This window comes from Acinonyx jubatus, chromosome A2 (assembly GCF_027475565.1).
Source record: "Acinonyx jubatus isolate Ajub_Pintada_27869175 chromosome A2, VMU_Ajub_asm_v1.0, whole genome shotgun sequence".
Lineage (NCBI taxonomy): Eukaryota > Metazoa > Chordata > Mammalia > Carnivora > Felidae > Acinonyx > Acinonyx jubatus.
This window is the reverse complement of record NC_069383.1, coordinates 103,664,929-103,677,731: the sequence shown is the minus strand read 5'-3', so window position 1 is coordinate 103,677,731 and position 12,803 is coordinate 103,664,929.

Sequence of the window (12,803 nt, the reverse complement as noted above, 5' to 3'; positions counted from 1 at the left end):
GGGCCAATCAGGAGAACTTCCTACCCCTGGGCCATGAGTCTGAAGCCAGACAGAAGCACGACGAGAACATGCGGACGACCTCCCTTGGCTATTCTTCCTCGACCCCCCTTCCGCATTTAGTGCCTGAATTCAGAGAGGGGTTCGTTTTGCAGAAATTGTGTCAATATATGTTTGAAGAAGGGGATCTCTAATTTGTTAGCCCGGGTAAATTCTGCGACGGTAGAAAAAGGCATTCCATCCGAGGTGAGGCGTGTCCGAGGGCGTGGAGAGAAGGAAGCGAGCTTCGTGCCGGGAGCATGCTGGGGTGGGGGAGCATGTAAACCAGACGGCTGGTCTGTAGGGGAGGAGCGGGGCGGACTGAAGACGCAAGCACCTGGCCCAGGTGATCGGTTCACCTCCGCCAGCAACTGGAGCCCGGAAGGGCTGTATGTGGCTGTGCCGTTAGCCACCTCTAGTTTGCATTTTGATGCGTGCTGTGTTCCTTTCCAAGATTCGATGTCAAAAGCAAAAATGTCGAAAAAGCCGAAGGGCCAGAGAGTCCTTACAGTTACTCAGGAAGCGCTCCTCTGGCAACGCTCTGTGGTCTCCTCAGAGCAGGTGAAGCCGCGGAGCGCCGAGGTTAGCGACAGGGGCTTTGGCATCAGCTGGGTCTTGGCTTGGACCATTCGTCGAGTATTAACCCGCGTTGTGAGCCTCCCGAGGTGAGGCATTTAACTTTTTCTGAACGCCATGCCCTCAATAAGGAGAGATGTTCTCGATCTGTCCTCTAGGAGTCTTTGCAAGGCAGTTAGATAGTATAATGTACTTGGAGTCAGTGCCCAGATTGTACACTGCAGTCACCTCACGCTGATCCTAACTGATGCGTATGCTACAGCCGTAAGCACATAGTTACAACGGCTGTGATGGTGTAGGGGGCCTTCCACTGCCCACCCCTGGCCGATGACGTGCAAACACCTCCGTGTAGCCCTGTGCGTGGTACCTGCAGAGAGCACCGATCTCCAGTCGCATACACCTCGGGGGCGTGGAGGTCCCCAATTTGGTTGCAAGACTCTATCAAAGCCAAGTTAATGGAACCTCTGATGTAAATGGACATCGAATATGCAACCTCACGAGTGACTTTTATTTCACCGTCTCCGATGGCCTGTTTTGGGGATCATTTGAAGAATTTGGTATTTCTTGAATCCTACTCTAGGGTAGGCAATGTGACACGTGATATAAAATCTGATTTCACTCATGACAGCTGGTATGAGATAGATACATAGACTAGAGATTTGAAACAGAATAGTGAGAAACATAGATGAAAAACACAGATACAAAGCCACCTGGGTGGCTAAGTCGGTTAACTGTCTATGACTCTTGATCTCAGCTCAGGTCATGAATGATGTCATGGTTCTTGAGTTTGAGCCCCGTGTCAGGCTCTGTGCTGACAGCTCAGAGCCTGGAGTCTGCTTTGGATTCTGTGTCTCCCTCTCTCTCTGCCCCTCCCCTGCTCGTGCTCTCTCTCTGTCTCAAAAATAAATAAAAACATTAAAAAAAAAAGACATATCTTAGATATAAGCAACAAATAGGCCATTTTTACTTTCAGTTTACTTTTGTTTTTAATGTTTTTTTCCATTTGTTTTTGAGAGAGAGAGAGGGTGGGGGAGGGGCAGGGAGAGAGGGTGACACAGAATCTGAGCTCTGAGCTGACAGCACAGAGCGTGACATGTGGCTTGAACTCACGAACCCACGAACCGTGAAATCAGACTGGAGCCGAAATCGATGCTTAACTGACTGAGCCACCTAGGCGCCCCTTTACTTTCAGTTTTATTGAGATGTAATTGACATATAGGGTTGTATCCATTTAAGGAGTAGGCACATGACTCTTTTGAAAGACAAGTGGCAGGTACCACAAGGGGCGGGGCTAAAGTAGGTTAAGTAGGTGAGGAGGTAGGCTGCCTGGAGGGGGGAGGGATGCTGAGACTTGGACATTGAGGATTTATCAGCAGCATCAGCTGAGAGGGAACTGTTTCAAGCAGCGGCTGGTGTGAGAAGCTTAAACAGCGTTGTTATGTTTCAAGCAGTGCCTGCAAGAGAGAAGCCTGGGGTTGCCCTGTGCAGGACCAGCGTGCATGCGGTCCACAGCATACTGAAGCTGGGGAAGGTTCGATGGTTGGCCCAAGTCCAGAAGCACATTCTTACCCACAGCACTTTGAGGAGCATACAGCTGCAGGAGGACATTGTTGTTTTGTTGAGGCTGTTATTTCTGGCATACTTTTCCCGGCCACCGACGTGAAAATGTTCTGCATTCAAAGCTGATGAATATCACTGTCATTTGGATCTGAAACCGCTGGTGGAGCTTGAGTAGGAGGCGTAAGTCCAGCTGATGCATCACTGGCTGGTGCTCTTATCTAGGCTTCTTTCATTTTTAACAGGTATTTACTGGGTGCTTGTCATGTGCCAGGCTTCGTGCTCAGAAACGGGCTGACCAAGTCACAGATCTCAAGGTGCCCTGAGTCTACTGGGGAAGCAGAGACTGTACGGATGATGGATGATAACACGCCGTGATGATGCCTGACCCAGGAAGTACAGTGCCCAGAGAGAGAGGAGACCACCTGAGGAATCTGAGAAAGCCCATCCGAGCCAGTGTTAAAGAATAAATAGGAGATTTATAAAAGTGAAAGGTAATGACTGAAATGTCAACTTGCCTGGAAACTTGGAACTCAAGTGAGAGTCAAAGGCCACATTTATGTCACCACTGCCACCATCACCACCATGACTGTCCCCACCACTGTCACTGCCACCACCACCACCAACAATGTGAATAGAATATCTTCTAAAAATTTCCTGGAAGGGTGCCTGGGTGGCTCAGTCAATTGAGTGCCCATCTCTTGATTGCAGCTCAGGTCATGATCTCACTGTCATGAGATCAAGCCCCCCATTTGGCTCTGCACTGGGCATGGAGACTTCTTAAGATTCTCTCTCTCTCTCTCTCTCTCTCTCTCTCTCTCTCCCCCTCCCCCCCTTCATCTACCCCCTCCCATGCTCATGCTCTCTCTCTAAAATAAAAAATACTGGAATCCTTGCTTCCAAATTACATTTACAGTAGGATATAAAAATATTGAAGTACAGATATATCAATGATTTCAAGATTTCAAGAAGGAAGAGTGAGAATAGATGCAGAAATAGTGGAGGAAACATTTCAAGTTCATCATTTCTGACTGTGTTCATGGTAGGGAGACAAGCAGGGGGGTTACCCAGTGTTTTCCTGTGTACTGGAATCTCACTAGGTCCTCCATCAATGAGAAAACTAAATGCACCAGAAGTAATTGTTACCATCTTCGCACTTTTTTAATAGTTCGATAGTTTCTGATATTTCCCAGAAAGATATACCAGGTCAGTCAGTGACTCAGTTGGAGAAGTCTTTAGCCAGTGAGATTCTGACCTTTGTTGGCTGCATGAACCAGTGCTATTAAGGTTTAGGTGGGTGCCAAATTCTAGATTTTCTGATAGTTGCTCAGAAGCACAGAAGCAAACTCCCCCATCATAAAAACATTAAAAGATAATGCAAAGTGTCCACTGTCAGTCCCTAAACAATCCCTGTATGTGCAGAGACCAAGATGGATGGGCCACTGTGTGAGTGATAAGTAATGGTGAGCTCTCTGAGCAGGTGTTAGTCTCTAGCTGGGATATTATAGGAGACCCATTCAGAAGTGCACTTTGACTTGAGCTAACTAGGAAACCTGGTACTTCCCCCAGTCTGTGATACTGCCCTGGCTTCCTGTTGCCTTTCAGTGGCTGATTCTTTGGAGGAAATAAATCAGTAGTAGCAAGTGTATACTCTGCATATAGCTCCATATGTACTCAAGATAACCACAGTGGTAACATCATTGAGCAGCTGCAGAGTTAAAACCACATTAGAGCCCTTCTTATTCTTCCTCTTCTTTTCCCCTCCTCCCTCCCCCTCCTTCTCCTCCTCCTCCCCATTCTCCTTTCCTTCTCCTCCTCCTTCTCCTTCTCCTCCTCTTTCTTTCTTTCTCTTCTTCTTCTTCTTCTTCTTCTTCTTCTTCTTCTTCTTCTTCCTTTTTTCCTGAACAATTAAGACCTAAAGTCACCAGATGGGTCTCAGCAAGGTTGAATTCTGTGCAGTAATAGACAGGAAGCAGAGTCCTGGCTTGGATGTCAGAGACCTAGAAGGATCAGGTATGGGAAGGGAAGACAACACCATCAAGTAGGACAAGAAAATATCTGGGAGGGAGAGGGGTATGTGGTGAGGATAAGTCAGTCACATATAAGGGGACAGATAAAATAGATAATCACGTGAGAATCACAGCCAGCCTTCTCACTGCTGACAAGGAGGGTTGGGTATTTTGAAAGGGGAAGTATTCAAATAAACCTGATTGCATTATGTTGGAATTGGAGGTATCTGTATAAAGTAATTTTTAAAATATCTATGCTAGATATAAAATAAATATAGATTAAGTGCCTGTATATAAATACATGTATATCCATGTATATGCCCTAGTGAAGCCCACCGTGAATCAGTGACTCACAGGTGTTGTATTTAAATATCTTTATGGGACGCCTGAGTGGCTCTGTTGGTTAAGTGTCCAACTCTTGATTTTGGTTCAGGTCATGATCTCACGGTTTGTAAGATTGAGCCCCACGCTGGGCTCTGCACTGACTGAGCAGAGCCTACTTGGGATCCTCTCTCTCCCTCTCTCTCTGCCCGTGCTCTCTCTCTCTCTGAAAATAATAAATAAATAAATAAATAAATAGCATTTAACATCTCTAAAAGCAACCAGAGTTCCTTGAAGAAACAGCTGATTCCAGAGAAGGAAGAGAGAAATTACAAGATGAGCCTGACAAATCTTTTCTTTTTCACCAAAAAAGAAGAAAAAGCACAAAGAAGCATGATAATCAGTCCAGGGGGCTCTTTCTGGCCAAATATGAGACAAATTTGAGCATCATTAATAATGACAGGGGATGATAATCCACTGAATACAATCAGAGTCCATGAGTCCATATTGACAGAGATTGAAAAAAGAATGAATAAATTAGAAGTTTAATGAGGAAGGAGATATTCAGGTAGTTTCAAAGTACGTCCCCATAAAATACTTATTAATTACAAAGGAGACAAGGGTGACTTTCTGGAGGACAGGCCTGACCGACCCCACCTTGGTCAAGCAGTCAAAGTGACTGTCTGTCATCAATGAAGGGACAAATTGACGCCATATGTTACCTGATAAAATGCAATGAGGAGAACACCGCATTCCTTCTGTGATATCCTTGCCAAAGACGCAGAGCCTGAATCTAATCCTTAGGAAATGTCAGGAGAACACACATTGAAGGACTTTCCACAAAATCTTTATCTTTCCTTTGTCTTTCCAAAGAGTTGACAATACAGGAGACCAGGAAAGTCTGAGGAACAGTGGCTACTGAAGCTGACTGTAGAGATGTCATGTGTGGCTCTGCTCTGGATTCTTCCCCCACCATATTTGGGGACAATCGGTAGAATGTGAAGGGGCTCTGGAGTTCAGGCAGTATTGACGGGTTAGTGTAAGTCCCTGATTATCCTGGCTTGTCCCGTGGTTGTGTAGGTGATTCCGAAGCGGTTCAGGAAAATGCTATTTGTACCATTCTTGAAATTTTTATGGCGTTCTGCAATGACCTCAAGACAAAAAAAAATTAAAAAATTAAACCAGTGCAGACCTCTGTATAGATTCCTGAGTAGTCTCAAATTTCCGTATGTTCAAAGAGAAGGAAATAACCATCACTGAACTTTCTGGAACTCAAAAGATTGGACATGCAATGGTCACATTGGAGAATTAAATCAATACGACGGAGGCACCAGGAGACAAAGGTAATTTTATAGATTTTTGGCTTCCCAAAGTTCAGAGGAAAGGTGGATGTTGTGTGTCTGAGCTGGGAAGGTGGGCCGCATGTGTATGGGTGGACATGAGGGTCCAAGTGTCCTCAGCAGTCTCTTCAGGGTGAGCGACCAGGGTGTGGATTGAAGGACAGACAGGCTGCCTGGAAGGTGCACGTGTTTTAACCTTGGGGAGGGTGAAAGGACAAACCATCTTTAGACTGGAAGAGAAAACTGAGACAGGAGCAGGAAGAGGTAGGCGAGTTATGTGAGACACACGAGTATGTGTAGAAAAGCGAGATGTGAACTTGGGCTCTAAGAACTGGCCTGAGTGGGTTGCTCCCCGTGAACCGGGTCCTGAGAACCTGGTGCGGGTAGGACTCATCTCACTGGGAGGCCTAAGGAAACGCTGCAGGTGGATAGTTTGGATTTCCAGACTGGAGGGTGCTGGGAAATTCTGCTTTGGGTCCCTGAAGAAGTGAGGTGGTTTGTCAGGATCTAGAGCAACAAGCCAGGAGGAACAGGATGGTATGAGACAGAGGGCTGGACACAACAAACAGGTCCTTTCCCTTCATGATACACGCAAGGTGGACCACGGGTTGTGCTTCATTCTATAAGTTCCCAGATTCAAGAACGCCTACCATGCAGTATTATGGATGAGCCCTGCCATGGGTTTGCGGATGAGCAGGAGAAATAGACAGATGTGAGCATCTTGACACTAAAAATTTGCAGACTTATAATTTATTAATTTTTTTAATGTTTATTTATTTTTGACAGAGAGAGAGACAGAGCACGAGCAGGGAAGGGGCAGAGAGAGAGGGAGACACAGAATCTGAAGCAGGCTCCAGGCTCTGAGCCATCAGCACAGAGCCTGACGCGGGGCTCAAACTCACGGACCGTGAGATTGTGACCTGAGCTGAAGTCGGACGCCCGACCGACTGAGCCACCAGGCTTATGCAGACTTATGATTTAAAACAAAAATGATGATGCCCTGAATTACTGGCTATACTTTATTGCATCTGGGTGATTCTAGAAAGGGAATGGGGAGGAGTGGGGCTTTGTACTTGGCCTGGTTCTATTCAAGATGCTTTCAAAATGTCTGAACATCCTCTGTATTGCACGCAAGACCTCATGGTGTTCACAGAACTTGTGCAGGTGACTGGGCTCGGCATTCAAGGCCACCCATGGTTTGGGGCCTGCGCACCCTCAAAGATGCCTTTTCCCACACTCACTGAACTTGCCTGGGTGATCACGCCTATGATGGGCTTTGACCTTTCACACATCTGAGTATTTTCTCGGTGGTTCTTCCATTAAGCTCTTCATCTCTCTTCGCCAGTGTTGCTCATCTTCTTGATGCAAATGGGCAGCGTCTCCAGCTCGGAGGTTTGTCCTGAGGATCAATTAGACAATTAAGGCAAAGCTCTTATCACTAATATCCAGCAGGGAGTTGATGGTTAGTGAATATGAGCTGCTATATCATCACGGCTGTTATCTGGAGCTTGGATTGTGCTCATAATCTGGGCTTTGCTGTACATATGAGCGGTCTGACCACAAAGACGACTGAAACTGTGATTCAGTGTTTACCTAGAATGTCAGGATGGTAAGGGTTCTTATGGGAATCAGATGAGACAAGGCGTAAAAAATTGGCATGTGGGGGGTTGCCAATTCTTTGGCTGAGTCGGTTAAGCGTCTGACTTCGGCTCAGGTCATGATCTCGCGGTCCATGAGTTCGAGGCCCGCGTCGGGCTCTGTGCTGACGGCTCGGAGCGTGGAGCCTGCTTCAGATTCTGTGTCTCCCTCGCTCTCTGCCCCTCCCTCACTCGTGCTCTGTCTCTCAAAAATAAAATAAACATTAAAAGATTTTTTTTTTAAAAAGTGCCATGTGGAGAATACTTAATAGATATGAAGCGTCATCGTTATTATTACTTGTATGAGTCAAGTTGGGTGGCCATAACAACATCTCACAGCCTGTGAAGCTTAAGCAACAGACAGCTGTGCCTCCCGGTTCTGGATGCAGAAAGTCTGCCATCCAGCTGCTGGTGATTCTTGCAGGGGCTGTCATCTTGCTCTGGGCTCACACGGCCTTTCCTTCTCCGAGACAGGGAGAGAATGAGCTCGCAAGTGTCTCTTCTGATGAAGGCACAAAGTCCCTTCAGATCGGGGCCCTACCCCGTGGCCTCAGGGAACCTTAATTCCTTCTGTAATGGCCCTGTTTCCAAATACAGTCCACACTGAGGGTTAGGGCTTCGACACAGGAATTTTGACCCGCACATTTAATTTCCTTTTAGAGTACCTCACTTTGAGACAAGCGTTAGTCCAAAGCCCTAGATCATCGTTTCGTTATTATGTCCTACATGGATATCAGTCTAATTTGTCAGCCTTTCCTCTCTTCCCGGAAATGCTTTCCCCTCTGTATTTGCTGAGCATTATGTTCATTATGCATGTATTTCCCACTAGAGAGATTTAAGTTATTTGCATCTTGTTACCCCCAACATCAGTCATGCTATCAGAAATACCCCAACTCTGCAGAGAGCCCGTGTCTGCTCGTTGACTCTCTGATGCTTTCAATTTTTGCGTGGTTGGCTTTGGATATTTGTGTTGCCACGTCTTCACGTTTACTGATTTATTCCTTTCTGTGTCATATCTGCTGTCCCTGCCCTCCAGTTATTTTTCTACTCAGATGTGGTTTCATTTCTAGCAATTCAGTTTAGGGTTTTTTTTTTTTTTTTTTTTTTATCTTCTGTCTCTTGTACTTAGGCTGTGATCTATTTCCTTGAGTTTATCAGATAAAGTTGTCATAAGCATATGAATGCCTTTTACACTATTATTCTGTCGTCAGGACCATTTTCTGATTGATTTTCCTCTTTGTGCTACTTTTCCTGTCTGGAGATTTTTAACAAGATCCCCGAGGACACCGTGGTTTTACCTTTTGGGGTTCTGTATCTCCTTCTACTGTGGACAGGTCTTTATTTTCATTCAATTACGTTACTTTGAAACAGTGCAGTAATATTTTTAGACTTGCTTTTAAGCTTTGTTAAACCAAACCAGATCAGCATTTAGTGTGGGATGTATTTTCCCCACCATTGAAGCAAAAGCCTCCCGTGGGTTTACCCTTCCCAATCCTCTCTATAGTATGATAATTTTCAACTTTGTTTGGCAGAAACAGAAACCATCCCAGCCTTGTGTGAGCTCTGATGATTGATGGTTCCACCCGCTCTTTCTGGGTGGTTCTCTCCCAAGCTCCAGGTATTTTCCTTACATGCGTGCACTAGCCAGTTATTCTGCTCCTGGGTTTTCCCGTGGACTATGGGGATCACGTGCCAGGCTGCTCTCGTGTCCACGGAGATGGACTCTGTCATTCCTGTTCTCGCCAAGCCCCCACTCCCTGTCCTGATGACAGGACAGTCATCAGGCTTCACCTGCATCCATCCTCCAGTTGCCATGACCCGGGATCCCCTTCCAGGCAGGATGCAGGGGCTCTAACCACATACTTTCCCTCTCTCATGGAGCCCTAAGGTCTGGAAACCATTGTTTCATATATTTCCCCTTCATTTTCTTTAGTTTGTTTAAAGTGAGGGCAGATGTGCTTCCTGGTCACTCCACCTAATCAGAAACATAAGTCTTTCGGTAAGTATCATGCTGATTGAGGACAACGAAAACCAGATAGTAAGAATACCAGGGCTTTCCAAACAAAAAAGTGTAGAAAATCCCACTTTGTAGTTCCAATGGGATGTTTTAGGTTTTTTAAATGTATTTATTTTGAGAGAGAAAGAGAGAGAGAGAGAGAGAGAGAGAGAGAGAGGGAAAGCAAGCGAGAGGGCATGAGTAGGGGAGGGGCAGAGAGAGGGGGAGAGAGAATCCCAAGCAGGCTCTGCATTCTTACCATGGAGCTGGATGCGAGTCTCGAACCCAAGAACCATGAGATCATGACCTGAGCCAAGACCAAGGTGTCCCTCCGATGGGACGTTTTAGCGTAAACCAGACTATCTGGGGAAAGTACCAATATTTGAACTGCATCTAAATTAAGTAGCAACACTTAATGTCAAAGCGTCCAGCCCAGGGTTTGCCCCAGATGAACGGCATTGTGGTAGTGAGCCGTGGTGATGTTCTACAATTCTGTGCGTTTCCTTCATTGAAGTCCACGTATCTTTCTGAACCCACAATTGTTCTTGAATTGCTAAGCATACACTCACAGAGGTTTCAACGCGACCTAGTTGGAGCACTGAGTTGTCTTTTCCTTTCTTTGTCTGAGGGAAACAGTCTTAAGAATGCGATTCTGTTACGAAGCAGAATGTGGATATAACTAGCTCCAATACAATTTTTATGAATCGGAAATCAATATCAAAACAGGTTATTTGCTGTGTGTAGGTATTTCCAAAACACATTTCCAAGATCTGAAGAGTTAAGCTTCATTTTGTGGGAAGGTTCTCGGAAGAACATTCCTCAGGTAGATTCCTTCCACTGCCACATCTTTACCCTGCTTTTAAATAATGAAGGCATGCAAATTGTTTTCCATGCATATGGATGAGAACATTCAATTAGTTTTCAATTATGTACCTGACTGCTTTTAAGAAACTCCCAATTTGTACCGTGCTACCACCAACTCCTTCCTTTTCTTTTTAAACCTTAACCAGTTTTAAAAGATTGTCTGGCAATATTCCAGCATCTCCTGAACTGAGGAAGGGAGAGTTTGTGAGGGTTTGAGATAAGTCTAGCAGTGCTCATGCACTGTCGTTTGGACTCCCTGTTTTGCCTATTGGATTCAATTTAATTAGTGGCACTATTAACAAGGGAGTATGAAAAACATCTCAAGGGGTTCACAGTTTGGTGAATAAGACAGACAACTAGTAGGAAAGGTGAACGGAGGTTCCTAGGAGAGCGTAGAGGCGGGTCATCCTATTTAGACTGGAGACCAGGAGACATATCCACAGACTTGTTCGTTCACTCACTCACGCCTTCCTTATAATCCACAAACATTTGTACCGTGCTGGCACGTGCCGGGCAAAGAGCTGAGGACTGAAGGAATGGAAGCATGAAGGTGAATCAGTTGTGACTCCCACCTGCTGGAAGTCTACCTAGGGAACCGCGACTGATTGTAATGATTGCAATGCAAGTTCTCTTTTGTTACACTCTGGCTCTACGGCCAGCCCTTTTATGTGCCTTCCCTGGTCCAGTCTCCCCCACAATGCTGTCCGGGAGGTGTCAATATGTCCATTTCACCGAGGATGTGATGGGAAAGAAAATGACGCTTGGAAAATTACTGAGGAAATAGCGGGGCCGCAGCTCAAACCAAAAACGATTTGATTCTAACACGGTGACATTTTTTCGCCCTTTCTCAAGATTTCTCTCCTAAATTAGTGCCTTCAAACTGCCTGAAGAGGAAAGCAAAGTGCAAAAATGAATAGGGATAAAATGGGCCATATCTGCTGTCCTTGGCCTCTCTTTTCGTAGGGCGTACCATGTCCACCTGCCCACCTGCCCACCTGCCCACCTGGCCACACAGGCTTCCTTCACTCCTCCAGGCACATTCTTACCTTAGGCCCTTTGATTCACTGCCTTGTCTTCCTGGGAAGTTCTTTTCTCAGACACCCTCAAGGCCACCACCCTCACCTGCCACAAGTCATTGTTTAAACACCACCTTGCTAAACTCCCCCACGACCACACTTTAGAATTACATGTGTTGTGTGGGCATTGGCTTCCTAGGGTTGCTGTAAAAAGTCATCACGGACAGGATGGCTTAAAACAACAGACATTTAGTCTCTTACTGGAGTCCAAAGTGAAGTTTGAGGCAACACCATGCTCTCTCTGAAGGGTCTAGGGTTCTTCCTGTCTCTTCCTAGCTTCTGGGGGCCCCAGAAATCTTCACTGTTCCTTGGCTCGTAGCTACATCAGTCCAACCTCTGCCTTCATGACTGTATGGCGTCTCCCCCTGTGTATCTGTGCCTTTGCGTCCTCTCCCGTTCCTATAAGGACATCAGTCATTGGATTTAGAGCCCACACTCATCCAATATAACCTTATCTTAACCTAGTTACATCTATTAAGTGTGTTGACCCTATTCCCAAATAAGTGCATTAGAGGTCCCAGGGCGACATAAATTTGGTGGGGGACATTTATTCAAACCACTGCAGTATAACAGACATGTACCAATCACATGTTGACTGAAAGACTGAGTGAATGCTCTGTGATATGTATCTTTTATTTAAATGTTTATTTTATTATTTTTTTTTTTTTTTGAGAGAAAGAGACAGACTGTGAGGGGGAGAGGGACAGAGAAGGGGAGACACAGAATCGGAAGCAGGATCCAGGCCCTGGGCTGTCAGCACAGAGCCCGACGCAGAGCTCAAACTCATGAACCATGAGATCATGACCTGAGCTGAACTTGGACGCTTAACTGACTGAGCCACCCAGGCGCCCCTGCGATGTGTATCTTGGGCTCTTCCTTTGAGGGTATCATGGTCCATGAAGCTCTGATCATGGCCCCTTGATTGAAGAAACAAGTCCAACTGGTTCCAACCTTACTGTGTCCATGCCTTTAATTCTGGGCTTGGCTATGTAGCTCGTTTCAGCCAAAGACACATTTGCAAATGGGGTGCAAACTGGTACGTGCTTGTGTTTTAAGGCTTGTGCGTGGTCCTTGTGTGAGCCCGCCATCTGAATGTCTTTCTGGAGGATGGGCATCCCTGTGAACCTCGAAGGATTATTGTACTTTATTTATTTTTTTTTATTTTTTAAAGATTATTTTATTATTTATTTTGAGGGAGAGAGAGAAAGAGAGAGAGAGCAGGGGAGGGGCAGAAAAGGAGAGAAAGAATCAGAAGCAGGCTGCATGCTCTCAGCACAGAGCCCAATGTGGGCCTCGATCTCATGACCATGAGATCATGACCTGAGCTGAGATCGAGAGTTGGATGCTTAACTGACTGAGCCACCCAGGCTCCTGAGGTTATCCTACTTTAT